The 16939-nt window shown below is 47.8% G+C and overlaps 1 long non-coding RNA gene across 2 annotated transcripts; it reads right to left on the bottom strand.

Moving 5' to 3' along the window:
• Positions 1–3847: 3847 nt before the first annotated feature.
• LOC141077361 (uncharacterized) lies at positions 3848–15989 on the bottom strand. 2 transcript variants are annotated; one of them, XR_012227539.1, is made up of 3 exons: positions 15335–15989; positions 4935–5283; positions 3848–4780 (listed from the first exon to the last, which is right to left on the bottom strand). It is a non-coding gene; the product is annotated as an uncharacterized lncRNA (long non-coding RNA). The 2 variants fall into 2 exon arrangements; XR_012227538.1 differs by lacking the exon at positions 15335–15989 and having other exon boundaries at positions 4935–7005.
• Between the last annotated feature and the right edge of the window lie 950 nt (positions 15990–16939).

The raw sequence follows: 16939 nt of genomic DNA on the forward strand, positions 1-16939 counted from the left end.
CCTAACCCTAAGGTACCCTAACCCTAACCCTAAGGTACCCTAACCCTAACCCTAACCCTAACCCTAACGTACCCTAACCCTAACCCTAAGGTACCCTAACCCTAAGGTACCCTAAGGTACCCTAACCCTAAGGTACCCTAACCCTAAGGTACCCTAACCCTAAGGTACCCTAACCCTAACCCTAAGGAACCCTAACCCTAAGGTACCCTAACCCTAACCCTAACGTACCCTAACCCTAAGGTACCCTAACCCTAAGGTACCCTAACCCTAACCCTAAGGTACCCTAACCCTAAGGTACCCTAACCCTAAGGTACCCTAACCCTAAGGTACCCTAACCCTAAGGTACCCTAACCCTAACCCTAAGGAACCCTAAGGAACCCTAACCCTAACCCTAACCCTAACCCGTACCCTAACCCTAACCCGTACCCTAAGGTACCCTAACCCTAACCCTAAGGTACCCTAACCCTAAGGTACCCTAACCCTAAGGTACCCTAACCCTAAGGTACCCTAACCCTAAGGTACCCTAACCCTAAGGTACCCTAACCCTAACCCTAACCCTAAGGTACCCTAACCCTAACCCTAAGGTACCCTAACCCTAAGGTACCCTAACCCTAACCCTAAGGTACCCTAACCCTAACCCTAAGGTACCCTAACCCTAAGGTACCCTAACCCTAACCCTAACCCTAAGGTACCCTAACCCTAACCCTAAGGTACCCTAACCCTAAGGTACCCTAACCCTAAGGTACCCTAACCCTAAGGTACCCTAACCCTAAGGTACCCTAACCGGTACCCTAACCCGTACCCTAAGGTACCCTAAGGTACCCTAACCCTAAGGTACCCTAACCCTAAGGTACCCTAACCCTAAGGTACCCTAACCCTAAGGTACCCTAAGGTACCCTAACCCTAAGGTACCCTAAGGTACCCTAACCCTAAGGTACCCTAAGGTACCCTAACCCTAAGGTACCCTAACCCTAAGGTTTAGGGCAGGGAAATGGGGAAGTATAGAAACCCTAACTCGGGATCCCTCGCTCGGGATCCCTTCGGGATCCCTCGCTCGGGTAAACCCTAACCCACGACTCGGGATCCCTTCGGGATCCCTCGCTTGAGTAAACCCTAACCCTAACCCTAACCCTAGGGGATCCAACCCTAACCCTAAGGTTAGGTTTAGGGCAGGGAAATGGGGGAGTATAGAAACCCTAATCCCTACTCTAACCCTAACCCTTGGGGATCCAGCCCAATCCCCAAGGGTTAGATTTAGGGCAGGGAAATGGGGAAGTATAGAAACCCTAACTCGGGATCCCTCGCTCGGGATCCCTTCGGGATCCCTCGCTCGGGTAAACCCTAACCCACGACTCGGGATCCCTTCGGGATCCCTCGCTTGAGTAAACCCTAACCCTAACCCTAAGGTACCCTAACGTACCCTAACCCTAAGGTACCCTAACCCTAAGGTACCCTAACCCTAACCCTAACGTACCCTAACCCTAAGGTACCCTAACCCTAAGGTACCCTAACCCTAAGGTACCCTAACCCTAACCCTAAGGTACCCTAACCCTAAGGTACCCTAACCCTAAGGTACCCTAACCCTAACCCTAAGGTACCCTAACCCTAACCCTAACGTACCCTAACCCTAAGGTACCCTAACCCTAAGGTACCCTAACCCTAAGGTACCCTAACCCGTACCCTAACCCTAACCCTAACCCCTAACCCACCCTAACCCGTACCCTAACCCTAACCCTAACGTACCCTAACCCTAAGGAACCCTAACCCTAAGGTACCCTAACCCTAACGTACCCTAACCCTAAGGTACCCTAACCCTAACCCTAAGGTACCCTAACCCTAACGTACCCTAACCCTAACGTACCCTAACCCTAAGGTACCCTAACCCTAACCCACCCTAACCCTAACGTAACCTAACCCTAAGGTACCCTAACCCTAACCCGTACCCGTACCCTAACCCGTACCCTAACCCTAACCCGTACCCTAACCCTAACCCGTACCCTAACCCTAAGGTACCCTAACCCTAAGGTACCCTAACCCTAAGGTACCCTAACCCTAAGGTACCCTAACCTACCCTAAGGTACCCTAACCCTAACCCGTACCCTAACCCTAAGGTACCCTAACCCTAAGGTACCCTAACCCTAACCTACCCTAAGGTACCCTAACCCCTAACCCCTAACCCTAAGGTACCCTAACCCTAAGGTACCCTAACCCTAACCCGAAGGGATCCCTCGCTCGGGTAAACCCTAACCCTAACCCGAAGGGATCCCTCGCTCGGGTAAACCCTAACCCTAACCCGTACCCGTGCCCGTACCCGTACCCGTACCCTAACCCATACCCGTACCCTAACCCGTACCCTAACCCGTACCCTAACCCGTACCCTAACCCGTACCCTAACCCTTCAAGCACCAAACCCCAAAATCTTCGTATCTCCCTATAACCCTATGTTCTTACATTGATGAGACTATGGCATGTTTTTGTGACAGCCATCTGTGAGTCACCCTTCAAGCACCAAACCCCAAAATCTTCGTATCTCCCTATAACCCTAACCCTAACGTACCCTAACCCTAACCCTAAGGTACCCTAACCCTAACCCTTCGGGATCCCTCGCTTGAGTAAACCCTAACCCACGACTCGGGATCCCTTTGGGATCCCTCGCTTGAGTAAACCCTAACCCACGACTCGGGATCCCTTTGGGATCCCTCGCTTGAGTAAACCCTAACCCACGACTCGGGATCCCTTTGGGATCCCTCGCTTGAGTAAACCCTAACCCACGACTCGGGATCCCTTTGGGATCCCTCGCTTGAGTAAACCCTAACCCACGACTCGGGATCCCTTTGGGATCCCTCGCTTGAGTAAACCCTAACCCACGACTCGGGATCCCTTTGGGATCCCTCGCTTGAGTAAACCCTAACCCACGACTCGGGATCCCTTTGGGATCCCTCGCTTGAGTAAACCCTAACCCACGACTCGGGATCCCTTCGGGATCCCTCGCTTGAGTAAACCCTAACCCACGACTCGGGATCCCTTCGGGATCCCTCGCTTGAGTAAACCCTAACCCACGACTCGGGATCCCTTCGGGATCCCTCGCTTGAGTAAACCCTAACCCACGACTCGGGATCCCTTCGGGATCCCTCTCTTGAGTAAACCCTAACCCTTCAGGATCCCTCGCTTGAGTAAACCCTAACCCCTACCCTAACCCGTACCCTAGTGACAGCCATCTGCGAGTCCTCTTTCAAGCCCCAAGCACCAAAATCTTCGTATCTCCCTATAACCCTATGTTCTTACATTGAAGAGACTATGGCATGCTTTTGTGACAGCCATCTGTGAGTCCTCCTTCAAGCACCAAAATTTTCGTATCTCCCTATAACCCTAAAGGTACCCCAACGTACCCTAACCCTAAGGTACCCTAACGCATGCTTTTGTGACAGCCATCTGTGAGTCCTCCTTCAAGCACCAAAATCTTTGTATCTCCCTATAACCCTAAGGCATGTTTTTGTGACAGCCATCTGTGAGTCCTCCTTCAAGCACCAAAATCTTCAGATCCCCCTATAATCCTAACCCTCGTATCTCCCTATAACCCTATGGCATGTTTTTGTGACAGCCATCTGTGAGTCCTCCTTCAAGCACCAAAATCTTCGTATCTCCCTATAACCCTAACGTACCCTAACCCATACCCTCTGTGAGTCCCCCTTCAAGCACCAAAATCTTCACATCTCACTATAACCCTAACCCTGTCCACAGTACTAGTACATTCATGATGCACAAAACACAGCATCCTAAAATCACTTGTACACCTGGGGACATGACTAAAGCAATGGAATGTATAAAAACCAGAGTGCACTCAGTAGAGGTTTCAAAACTGGTTTATTAACAAAAGACAACATTTTTACACAATTTTATCTTGCCATTCTACACATCCTACATGAGATCTAAAGTAGGCCACAAATAGGTCATTAGTTGAAGTTGGCCAAATGAGGGACCAGAGAGTGTGCGGAGTGAATTCAGGCAATGGTTTTGCAGCTGGTTCATCGAGTTCAAAGTTAGAGTGCTCTTTAGCCATCACAAAATTGTGTAGAACAACACACTCCTTCACCACATCATGCACTGCCTCCAATTTTAGATTAATGGCTGTGCCAAGAATGCACCATCTGGAGACAAGAATCCCAAGAGCACACTACAGTTCTTCGTGCCCTGGTCAGTCTGTAATTAAATATTTTTCTTGTGTGGTCCAAGTCCCAGCTGGAGTAGGGTTTCAGCAGCTTTTGGCACATTTTAAAGGCCTCATCCCCAACCATCACAAATAGCTGTGGCAGACCTTCAGTGTGGAGACGAGGCCATGGAAAGGGGAAATTAAAATCATGGACATGGGCTGTAGGTTGTATGGCAAAGTTCTTAAAGCCTGCAAGTCATTCCCCTGGCCAAATGCCCCAATGTCCACTGTAACAGACAGTCCGCATCTCCAATGGTCATGACTACAGTAAAAAAAAAAAAAAAAAAAAATTCCTTTTTGTAGTTATAGTACTCAGATCCAGTTCTTTTCAGTTTAACTATCCATATGGGATTCCCATGAAACACACCCAAACAGTAGGTGAAATTGCAGACTGTCCAGAATTCTTCAACAATATCAAATCGACTTTTCCATAGTGGCCAGGGTCATAAATTCTAACCAGAGAAGGTCCCATAATGCCCAGCAGATATCCACAAATATTCCTGACAAGGTGGACATTCCAAGCCAGTACTGGAAGTGGAGTGAAGAAAGGGTTTCTCCAGTAGCCAGAAACTGCCAGAGAAAGAACAAAAATTAGTAATAGTTTGGCAAAGCATGGAAAATAACCAACAAAATATTACAACATCGCATTACAATAATTATGCATGCTTAAAAATCGTACATGGCAAAACAATTATGCAGACATTGCTTGCTAAATATTACACACCTTAATGTGACCAGGAGCCATTCCTCAGGGGGAATCACACAACAGAGCTTGTGTCCTGTCTCCACATGGCTCCTTGAACACGAGAAAGCAAATCCATGAAGGTTTCTTGGGACATCCAAGTATAGTCACTCAATTTCACTAGGTTTCCCTGAAGCTCACTGTGGAAAGTGGTACGCTTCACAGCTCTCATGGACTTCAATAATCAGATGTCTCCAAAAACGTCACTGCCGCCATCTTTGCCATCTCTCCACCCCCCCTTTGTGCTGTGTCTGGCTTTTACATTTGCTTGCCAGCAATAATGTCCAGATTCAAGTTGTAGGGAAACTCTTCCAGCACAGATCCATGTTGACTAAGGAAAAAGCAAAAAAAATCGGAATACTTCAGCTGTTAACAGGGTCTATTATAAAGAATTCCCATAACATGCCCACTGGTGTCCCATTTGTGGAGTCTGTTTCAAGACTTTTGCTAGGATTTTCATCCTGTGAAATGTGACACAGACAACACATACACCTAAGATACAAACATGCAAAATTGCATGGAAAAGCATACAAACACTGTTTTTAGGCACCATGCACACACACACTGATGCATCTAAAAATTGCTGCACTTACATGCATTTGCTGTTTGCATTTCAAGTGCTCACAAGAGGCTGCGCAAAAACACGCAAATGTGAAACTACCTTAACCGCTAACCCCTACCCCAACTCATTAACACAGTGATGAGGGACCAATTCCATCACATCAGACAGGTTCTGTTGTGCTGGTCACCTCTACCAACCCCAAGGGCAATTTCTCTCTCCCTCCCATACCCTTGTGGGCCATCTCTCATACCTCTATGGCATACAAAGATGGCAGCAGACTGAGTAAGCTTGCATGCACACTTATAGATCAGCAGTGGGGGTGTAGCATTTGTTGGTGTCACTTTTGACACCAATTGTCATTACTGCACAATGGGATAGTACTACCAGTAAGCACCATAGTTGTCCAGCTGAAGCAAATGAGGCAGCATATGGGACACTTGAAGCTACCATTAGCAGGGCAGAGACAGTCATACAAGCATCGCTGCGGCAGGTGTGTGGATGAGTCTAGCATCCAGGATACTGCCGGGATATCTGGGTGAAATTGCAGCATCTGTGTACAGAATAGTGCATCTTCCTAACAAGGCATCTTGGATGCGGCTACTGCTGCAACATGCATTTATTATCATTGATAGCAGATAAATTTGGCCATATTTAGCATCTGAATATATTCGAGAAACACTACACCCCCATCACTATACTAGAGGCAAACAAGCACGTAAAACTTTCACTACATTTTATTTGTGGAAAGAGTGATTACAGTTAAGCAAAAGACATTTAATACACAAACAAGATACAAGGAAAAAAACAGCAGATATCGGCCCTGGTTACATTTTAAAGCATTCTACCTGTGAAGAAAGATAAAACAATTATAACAAATATTGCACAATACAATATACTATAAAAGGTAAATAGTGTGTGTTTGGCTATATAGTACAGAAAGGTGACTGCATCGGTGTAATAGCATCTATTTCTCATATGTATTATGTATAGATATTGTAAATACAAAAGGTGTGAACACCACTGTAATGGTGCATATGTAGTCTATATATTGTGTTTATAGTATACAAAGACATACCGATGGGTAAGCCCCAATGAGGACACTGTTGCTGATATATGTAAAGCACTATGGAATTAATGGCGCTGTACAAGTGAATAAAGTTTGTAGTAACACAAATCATTTCTTTTCTTAATTCAGTGTACACTCAAGAGTCTTTGGGCTTAATCTAAAGGAAAATATGGGTGTCACGGGGTCCTTCTACAAAACCACACTATCAGAGCGAGGGAAGTGTGAACAATCCCAAAACCTTTATTATAGGCAAAACCAAAAGGTCCATACACAATCTACCACACTGAGAATACAATAGTCCAGAACAAATATGCAGTTCACTAACAGGATGAATGTCAAAGGAGATGAGAATCCAATAATATAGTAGACAGTGGATAAAATAGGTCCATATGCTTCCCTTTCTCTCTCTGATGTGCCGTCTTCACATGATCACCACACACACAAACTGACTTGTCCAGCCCCTGTCCTCCCCAGCCCCCTCCTTATGTCCAGGGGTAGTCAGACAAGTTGGGGTGATTTTCTGGACTCCCAGATATGACAAAGGAGCCTTATGGATTCAGAAACTACAGGGGGTCATCAAGAGACATACATACAGTCAGGCTGTAGACATACAAAGCAACAAGAAAAAACACCAAAATCAGCAAAATCGAAATATATACAAAATGATATCCACATAGCCCATCACAACCTCTCACCCCATAATAAGGGACCATGCCATGAGGTCTAGACAGGCCTCTGGCCTGCTAATTTTAGTCCACATTGATCAAATCATTTATAATTCCTTGTACAGTGGCAGGGGTAGGTCAGCCTGGGGATCCTATGGTTCTTCTTGTCGAGACAGTCAAACAACATTCTGGTGTTGGCTTCCCTGCTTATATTGGATTGAGAAGCTGTAGGATTGTAAGGATAAGTTCCACCACAGCAATCTTCCATTCTCCCCAGATACGCGCTTCAGCCATGTGAGGGAGTTGTCTGTACCATTTGTAAAGTCTCTGCCATACAAGTATGGCTGCAATATTTTTTAGCACCCATACGATGGCAAGGCACTCCTTTTCAACAGTGGCATAGTGAAATTCCCAATCCAGTTGTTTCCAACTGGCAAAAGCAACAGGATGTTCTTCTCGGGTGGCATTCACTTGGTCAAGTACTGCCCCAATTCCAAAGGTGGCTGCATCTTTCTGCACAAGGAACCTGTGCTTATAATCAGAGGCAGCCAAGACAGGAGCAGTGATGAGGGCGGTCTTTAATGCTGAAAAGGCATCCTTACATGCAGTCGTCCATGTCGCAATCTGATACATGTTCTTGCGGGTCAGGTCGGTTAAGGGCTTGGCCAAGGTGCAGAAGTTAGAAACTAATTTGCGATAGTAACCAGCAGTTCCTAAAAATGCAAGTACCTGCTTTTTAATCTGGGTTCTACACCAGTTGCTTATGGCTTCCACCTTGGGAGGCTCAGGCCTTAGGGATGGCTGAGGTGCAATACCTTGGGCATAGAGTAGGGGGTGGGACCCTATTTGGCACTTATCTGGGTGAATGGTCAGTCCTGCAGTAAGGCTACTTTCAGACATCAGGCACGATCCGGCGTCGTGCCGGAATGCCGGATCCGGCAAATGTTTTGTAAAACCTGAAGTGCCGGATCCGGTTTTCTGCCGGATCCGTCTTGTTCTTGACAGACAAAACCGGATCCGTCTCATCCGGTTCATCCGTTTTTCGACGGATTACGCCGGATCCGGTTTTTAAAATTGACCCTTGTGGCCTTCCGAACGGGATTGGCTACTGGAAAACTAGATATAGCATGTTCCTACAGCCCTTCTTTGACAGGTTGTAGAGAAGAAAGTGCACGTTGGAGAGAAGAGCAAGTTACTGGCGAAGATGGATGTTGTCATTGGAAATATTACCACTAGAAGTTCTGTGACGGTTTCAGGGACAATTTTCCACTATACTTTATGTCACCTCAAGGCAGAGTACACTGGGATGGCAGAGTGTGAAAGATTTGTGCCCTAAACTTGTGTACCTTCTGGACCAACAGTATATACCTTTGCCAACCAAAGTTGGCTATCTTGTCATGGTCTTACTATTTTTACCTTTAGGCCACAGGTGTGTACCTGGTTGTGTTTTATACAAAGTATTTCACCTTTTAACAAAAGTTGTGTACATTGGTAGGAAATCACCAACAATAAACACAACTTTTTAGGTGAAATACTTTGCTTCAAACACAACCAGGAACACAACTGTGGCAAAAAGCTACAATTTACCCACAGTTATATACCTGGTTTTGAATACCTTTTTACCTTTGAAATACCCTGTATTTAACCTTTTTTTAAAACATAGTTCGCCGCAGAAAGAAATGACAGACAACCATTGTGAAACGATAATTTAACTTTTATTTTAATTTTAATTTTTTTTTTTTCTGTTTTTAAAGTGCAAAAAACTTTTTTAATAAAGGTTTTAAACCCAATGGGCATTTTTATTACAAAAAAAAAAAAAACATTACAAATCGCTATACTGTGGGGTGGAAATACTGCTGGAGGGGCTGCGGGACACTTCGACACTGGGTGTGTGGAGAGAGGACTGGGATCGTGGTGGGGAAGGAACAGTTAGAGGTGAAGGTGTGGAAAAAGCTACAGAAAGGGTGGACATGTGGGAGGCAGAAGAGGTGGTGGGCGGTGGAGTGGAGGGTTGGGCAGGGACTGTAGGAGCAGATGATGTTGATGGCAAGTTGTACGGGGCAGGAGTTTGGTACGGGGAAGGAGTTTGGTACGGGGAAGGAGTTTGGTACGGGGAAGGAGTTTGGTACGGGGAAGGAGTTTGGTACTGGTGAGGTTGCTGGTATGTAATAGGAGGGGGAGGATGGAAAGTGGCTGGAGGGGGTGCAGATGTAATAGGAGGGGGAGGATGGAAAGTGGCTGGAGGGGGTGCAGATGTAATAGGAGGGGGAGGATGGAAAGTGGCTGGAGGGGGTGCAGGTGGAGGAACTACAGTGGTGGGAGGTGGAGGTTGGGAGGTAACCTGCTGTAGAGCACCGTGGCACGAATGCATTACATGCATCTGCTGGGTAGGAGATAGTGTTGCCATGCGCTCCACAACAGACCTGAAAAAGGTGTGGTTTGGCGAAGATCTTGCTTCTGAATGCATGGTTTGCAGAAGTGTCTTCACCTCCAGAATGCTGGAGTTGATCTGCTGAAAGCCTGCGGAGATTTGCTCTGACAAGACTTTGAGACAGTTCTGGAAAGATGCATTCAGATGCAAGAACTCTTGCGCATAACTCTTTTCCTGACCCCTCTGCCGCTGCCGCCCAGTACCCGCAGGTGTACTAGAGGTGGCAGGGGCAGAAGGGTGGGGTAAAGGGAAAGCGATCTCCTCACCAGCAGCTTCATGTAATGTAGGCGGCCACGATGCTCCTGTGCTGGTGGATGGGACAGATGGGTCGAATGTGTGGGAAGGCTGGGAAGGTGCAGATGTACCGGGGCGGTCGAAGTGTCCCTCGGTGCCGGTCTCCTCAGGGATCGCCTCAGAAGGGTCCAATCGTGCAGGCTCCCGAGTGCTGCTCACCGTGCTGTGGAATAAAGACAAAAAAAAATAAAAATTAAAATACTGACATGGTATGGCCCTGGCTGAAAAAAAAAAAAGTTAAATCTAACATTTTTTTCACATGTGGTGTGTAATATTTACCTTCTGGTGAGCATTGTTTCCCGGAGGAACGACAGGGCTTCTGCGTACTTGTACTTGCTCCTGCGTCCTCCAGATCCACTCGGGGCCCGCATCTCTTTATTGAACTCCTTCTTGAAACGATCCCTCACAGACCGCCACCGATTCACAATTCTGTTCCCTGAAACGAGAAAGGAGTGGTTAGTATACAACATCAGTGTTTCCCAAACTCCAGTCCTCATGGTCCCCAGGGGTCATGTTTTCAGGATTTCCATAGTAAATAGAAATCCTGAACACATGATCCGTGGGGACCACGAGGACTGGAGTTTGGGAAACACTGGTTTACATCAAGCAACCGGTACTGTATATACTTACGCTCTTTAATCTGGGCCCGAGCTTCGAGGTCCTCCCAGCGGCCCACAAGGAGAGAACAGATTTCCTCCCAGAGTCGTCGGGTAACGATCAGGTCAGCGTGGCGGCGGTCAGCCATATTCCAGAGCGGCTCCCTTTCTCTGACGAGATCGATGAGGCGGTCCACATCAATCCCTCCATCCTCACCGTCAGAGTCGGGAGCACGCTGTGAAGGCTGTTAAAGAAAAAGACAAAAATAACATAATTAGCCTCCACAAAAGAAATTAAATAAAAAGTGCAAAAAAAACAAAGCAAAAATATTTATACTTACACGTTGGTGACCGCCGCGTTGCTGTCGCCGACGACCCTGGGAGGCACTGCGAGGACCTCTTGGCCGAGCACCAGATTGGGAAGACTAGAGAAGAAAACAAAAAATGTTATGTCTTTGGATGTAGGCATTTGTTTGCTGTGTGTGGTCTGCAGAACATTGTTTTCTATGTGTTGTGTGTAGTGTGATGTTGTGTTTCTGCGTTTGATGCCAAAATCATACCAATTGTGATCCCACTCCAGGTGTCTGTCCACCCCTTCCTTCTTCTTCTGGGAGCTCCTCTTCATCTTGTGATTCCTGTTTTGAAATAAAAGGCAATGAATAGACATATATTACAGAGATGATGGATTTTGGAAATAAAAACTTACCGTCAAACGCTGACGATGCGAGGGAGGGCTCCCAGAAGAAGATGTGCTGTCCTGTTGATGGCCAGACTCCATGGCTGTGGGTATTGCTGCTGCCAGTGATGCCATTTCTGCTGCTGCTGCATCTCTTTGGCGGCTGTTGAATAAAGAGAAACAAAGGGCCAATGAATATCTTGATATTCCATGGCCCTAGTTTGGAGGAATGGGGGATTTGATAATTACCGTCTCTCATCTGCTTCTGGACTCCCCTCCCGTTGTTCAGCATGCTGCTCCATTTGGGGTGGTGCTGATGGTGCTGCTGCTGCAGATGTCTGCTGCCTTCTCCTGCTCCTGGTTCTTGGCTTGGGTGGCATGTTGGGTGTGGCTGAGGGTCCCATTGTCTTGCTTTTATATATCTCCTGTGGGCAGAGCTACTGAGCATGCTCAGACCAAAAAACCTGATCCGGCCGCCGGATCAGGCATTTGCCGGATCCGGCGCATTGCGGCGCTCATAGGCTTTCATTGTGTGAAAAAGCCGGACGCGCCGGATACGGCTTTTTCGCCGGAGACAAAAAACGTTACAGTAGACGTTTTTTTCCAGACGCCGGATCGAGACACATTGCGACACATTGCTGGATCCGGCGAAAACCGGATGAAACGCATGGCCATCCTGCGCAAATGCAAGTCAATGGGGGGGGAAACCGGATCCGGCATTGCATTTCGCCGGATCCGGTTTCTGTCAAAAGCGCCGGATCGCGCCTGACGGCGAAAACCTGATGTGTGAAAGAGGCCTTAGGATACAGTCTAGCACTATGCCCAAGTGTTTAAGATGTTCCTCCCAGGCGGTGCTAAAAATGGCAATGTCATCCAAGTAAGCACAGGCAAAGTCCTGACATAGATTGACTGTTAGAACAACCAACCAGTCTCTGGAAAGTAGCAGGAGCAGTTTACATCCCAAAGGGCATTCCCAGGAACTCAAAAAAACACAAATTGAGTAAGGAAAGCCAAGCGCCCTCCGTTAGGGATATCTGCCAGTTCCCCTTGCTCAAGTCTAACGTGGTCACAAATTGGGCACTGGCCAGACAATTTAATAGATCACCAATCCTGGCCATGAGGTAAGCAACACTCTTGGTGGCATCATTTAATCATCTGTAATCAACACAGAATCGTGTCGTACAATCCTTCTTGGGGAATAGGATGACAGGAGAGGCCCAAGAACTGAGATGGATGAATAACTCCCAGTCATTTCATCTCCTCCAGTTCATTTTTATCATACCTTGAACAGCCTCTGGAATCCAGTAGGCAGCCTGCTGGATGGAGCATTGTCTGGGGGTTTCCACATGGTGGCTGATGAGAGTAGTCGTCCCCAGCATTGACAGGAAAGCAGCAGCCCTCAGTACTGCAAAAAATATCGTCCTTTTGTATATCCGATAAATGGGAGCCCAGAGGGACTTATTCCTGTGATCCTCCCACTTGGGCAGCCTAGAAAAGATCATAGCGACACTCATTGCCGGCGCTATCACTAGGGGGTTGACAGACGGCTAGACCAGGCAGACATCAGTCATGGTAGTCTTTCAGCATGTTAACGTGGATGGTTTTCGGTTGTCGACTACTAGAGTCCAGAGCCAAAACATAGTTAGGCTCATTAATTTTCTTGACAACCTGATAAGGGCCTTCCCACACTGCTTGAAGCTTATTGGCTGGGGAAGAAGTTATCATGAGCACTTGTTGTCCTTCCATTAATTCCCAGTTCCTCACATTATGGTCATGCCAAGATTTTTTGGTTTGTCTAAAGAACATCAGCAAATGGCCAGTCCAAAGTAGCTAGCTGGGAGAGAGTCTCTGAACTCTAAAACATAGGGAACGATGGGCATTCTGGTATCGGAGATCTCTCCCTCTAAATTAAATGTTCTTTCAGAAGAGTGAGGTCCACAGACCTTCTGGCTAAGCAGTAGTTTGAAGGGAGAGAACCCTGTGGACTCTTGGGGAACCTCCCAATAGGCGAAAAGGAGATGTGGCAGGTACTTTTCCCAGTCTCTCAACATCAGCAAGAACCCTTACCACATTTTTCAAGGTTCCATTAAAGTGTTCACATACGGTAGTACATTGGTCTGCAGGTGGTGTGAATGGCTCTAACACCACAGGTATGCCATAGGGACTGGACCAGATATGACATGAACTGAGGGCCTTGAGCCCATAATATTTCACTAGGAAACCCTACACGGGTAAAGATGGTAGCAAGGGCCTCGGCTACCTTTACTGCTGTAAAACTGGACAGGGCCAAAGCTTCAGGATACCTAGTGGCATAGTCCACCACGGTCAGGATATATTTTTTCCAAGACCACCTGGGGTGGGCCAGAAGACCTGTGATGTCGACAGCTACACGTTGAAATACTTCAATTATGGGCAGGGATTGCAGGGGTACCTTATGTCGAGCTCCCAGATGACACATTGGCTGACACACATCGCAGGTGCGGCAATAATTGGCTACTGAGTGCAAGATGCCAGGCCAGTACAAACTTTAGGCAAGTCAATTTTCAGTCCTTTTCCTCCCTTGATGCCCACCCAAGGGGATGTCATGGGCCAGTTAGAGTAGCTGTGCCCTGTACTTCTGAGGGACAAGGAGTTGCCTGGTCATTGCATCAGGGTTGTCCTGGTCTATGACCTTTGTTACACAGCAGTGCAGTCATTTTTCTTCAGTGAAGCCATCCCCATTATCTCCCATGTGCCCATTTTCTGCCTTTCACCTAAGGGCTGCTAAGGTAGTGTCACCCTCTATTTCTCTCAAAGACTCCGCTCTGTCCCAAGACTCTCCCAATGTAGTAGCAGCAAACATATCGCTTACCGACTGATGCGATTCATGGGGATTGCTCCCTGGTGAGATCCGGATGATGTAGTGCTTAAACCTCCTGTAGTTGGGTGGCTGCTCCCACAAATTGGCACTGTAACTCCCCAATGTCGTTCCCAAGGAGGATATCTACAGGAAGTCCTCCCATAACTCCAATCAGGGCCGGATTAAGGTTGGTGGGGGCCCCTGGGCAGAAAATCTGGTGGGGGCCCCCATATCATTAACATTTTAGCCATAACAGTAGAGCGCGAACTGTAGCACTCAGATGTACAATCTAATCTTATCCTCTTGTTCTGCCACATTCAGGTTTACAGTACTACAATAGAGATACAGTCCAGGATAACTCAAAGCAGTCCAATTATAGACAGAAAGAGTTACTCACATTTTTTTATTGAACCCAATGTTAAGACAGCCAAGGAATAATAAAAATGCAGAAAGGGAAAGTTTTCACCGGCAGCAATTGTTGCTAACTACTGTATAACAATATGCTCTCTATTGTATTATCTCCGGAGTACAGCTCCCCCCCACCCCCCACGCAAGGGTATACAGCTCTTGCCCCCTACAAGGGTATACAGGCAGCTTTCCCCCCCATGGGAATACAACTCCCCCCCCCCCCCCCCCCCCAACGGGTATACAGCTCTTGCCCCCTACAAGGGTATACAGGCAGCTGTCCCCCCCCCCCCCCCCCCCAGGTAATACAGTTCTCCAATGTTTCGTCTTTATACAGTTCCCTCCTCCAGGTATACAGGCCCAAATGTACAGCTCCCCCGATCAATATATAGCTAGCTGGAGCCTGGAGGCAAGGGGGTTAATCACCGTGGCGCTGCAGAGTTGATTGGCGGGTACACAGCAGGCGGCGGGCGCACGATGCTCGTGAACGCGGCGAGCAGGCAGAGGAGATCCACAGGACAGGAGGCGTGACAGGAGAGGAGGCGTGACAGAAAGAAAGAACAGAGAAAAAAGAAAACAGAGAAAGAAAGAACAGAGAGAGAGAAAGAAAGAATGGAAAGAAAGAACACACACACACAGAGAGAGAGAGAGAGAGAGAGAGAGAGAGAGAGAGAGAGAGAGAGAGAGAGAGAGAGAGAGAGAGAGAGAGAGAGAGAGAGAGAGAGAGAGAGAGAGAGAGAGAAAAAAAAAAAAAAAAAAAAAAAAGAAAGATTAGAGAGATAAAGAAACAGAGATAGAAAGATTCTATAAAGATACTATAGCAGCCCGGCTCCCACTGTAGTGCCCACCTGAGCCTCCCGATGCAGGAAATATAACGATCCGCTCACATGGCCGACATCCCCAAGTTCAAGGCGATCCTGCTGTCCGCGCTGTTGGAGGAGGACATGGTGATGGATCTGAAGCATTCCCTAAAGTGCCTCCATGGTTCCGTCACAATCTCCTCCCGAAATTACCTAATTTCCGGTCAGCTTCTAGCACGTCACTTCCGGTGGAACGTCACATGCGAATTTTAAAGTGCTCCTAGGGGCTCCGCCGTGTACTCCTGTGTCCGCACGAAAAGTAAGATCCCAGCCGGGGCAGTATCTCTCTCAAAATCGGGACTGTCTCGCTGGGAGGTATGAATGCTCCCCACCATACACCTTGTACACATATGGCACCGCATACATCATACACACACGGTTCCGCTTTTTATGCCTCATACACACAGCTCCGTTCTGTACACCTTGCACACACACACTGCTCAACTCAGTACACACATGGCTCCACTCCGCAAACCTCGTACACATGCGGTTCCGCTCCACACACCTTGCACACACGCAGCTCCGCTCCATACACACACGTGGGGCTCAGCTCCGTACACGTGCGATCCGCTCAGTACACCTCACACACTCGCGGCTCTGCTCCGTACAGCTCATACACACACACGGCTCCGCTCCGTACACCTTGTACACACACGTCTCTGCAAATATCCACCCTGTAAACCCTCCCTGACCCTACCCAAACTTCACCTCATCCAGGACGATGAGAACCAGCACAGAAAGCAGAGTCCTGCATAAACCAAGGGCTGATACTGGGGGAACATTATACTGTGTATGGGGGGGATGGCGGTACTGGGGGAACATTATACTGTGTGGGGGATGGCAGTACTGTGGGAATATTATACTGTGTGAATATTATACTGTGTGGGGGTGACGGTAGTGGGGAACATTATACTGTATGTGGGGGGATGGTGATACTGTGGGAACATTAAACTGTATGTGGGGACGTGATACTGTGGGAAAATTATACTGTATGTGGGGACGTGATACTGTGGGAAAATTATACTGTATGTGGGGACAGGAAAGGGACATTGCAATATGCGTTTTGTTACTTCCTGTTTTCCATACTTGGGTCACATGTACAAGGAACAAAATGCTATGATTCTTAGAAAGTGACAACAAAAAAGCACCAAGATAGTCTCAGCTCTGAAAAGGTTACTGCCCCCTCTGCCCAGTAATGGGGAATCTCCAGCACCTACCTCCACATGCAGAGCCACACTCCACATAGAGAATAATGGAGCCTCCAGCACCGACCTCCACCCGCAGATCCGCACTCCACATAGAGAATGGGGCCTCCAGCACCGACCTCCACCCGCAGAGCCACACTCCACATAGAGAATAATGGAGCCTCCAGCACCGACCTCCACCCGCAGAGCCGCACTCCACATAGAGAATAATGGAGCCTCCAGCACCGACCTCCACCCGCAGAGCCGCACTCCACAGAGAATAATGGAGCCTCCAGCACCGACCTCCACCCGCACTCCACATAGAGAATAATGGAGCCTCCAGCACCGACCTCCATCCGCAGAGCCGCACTCCACATAGAGAATAACGGAGCCTCCAGCACCGACCTCC

This window comes from Dendrobates tinctorius, unplaced genomic scaffold (assembly GCF_039654945.1).
Source record: "Dendrobates tinctorius isolate UK_male_01 unplaced genomic scaffold, ASM3965494v1 ptg000440l, whole genome shotgun sequence".
Taxonomy (NCBI): Eukaryota; Metazoa; Chordata; class Amphibia; order Anura; family Dendrobatidae; genus Dendrobates; species Dendrobates tinctorius.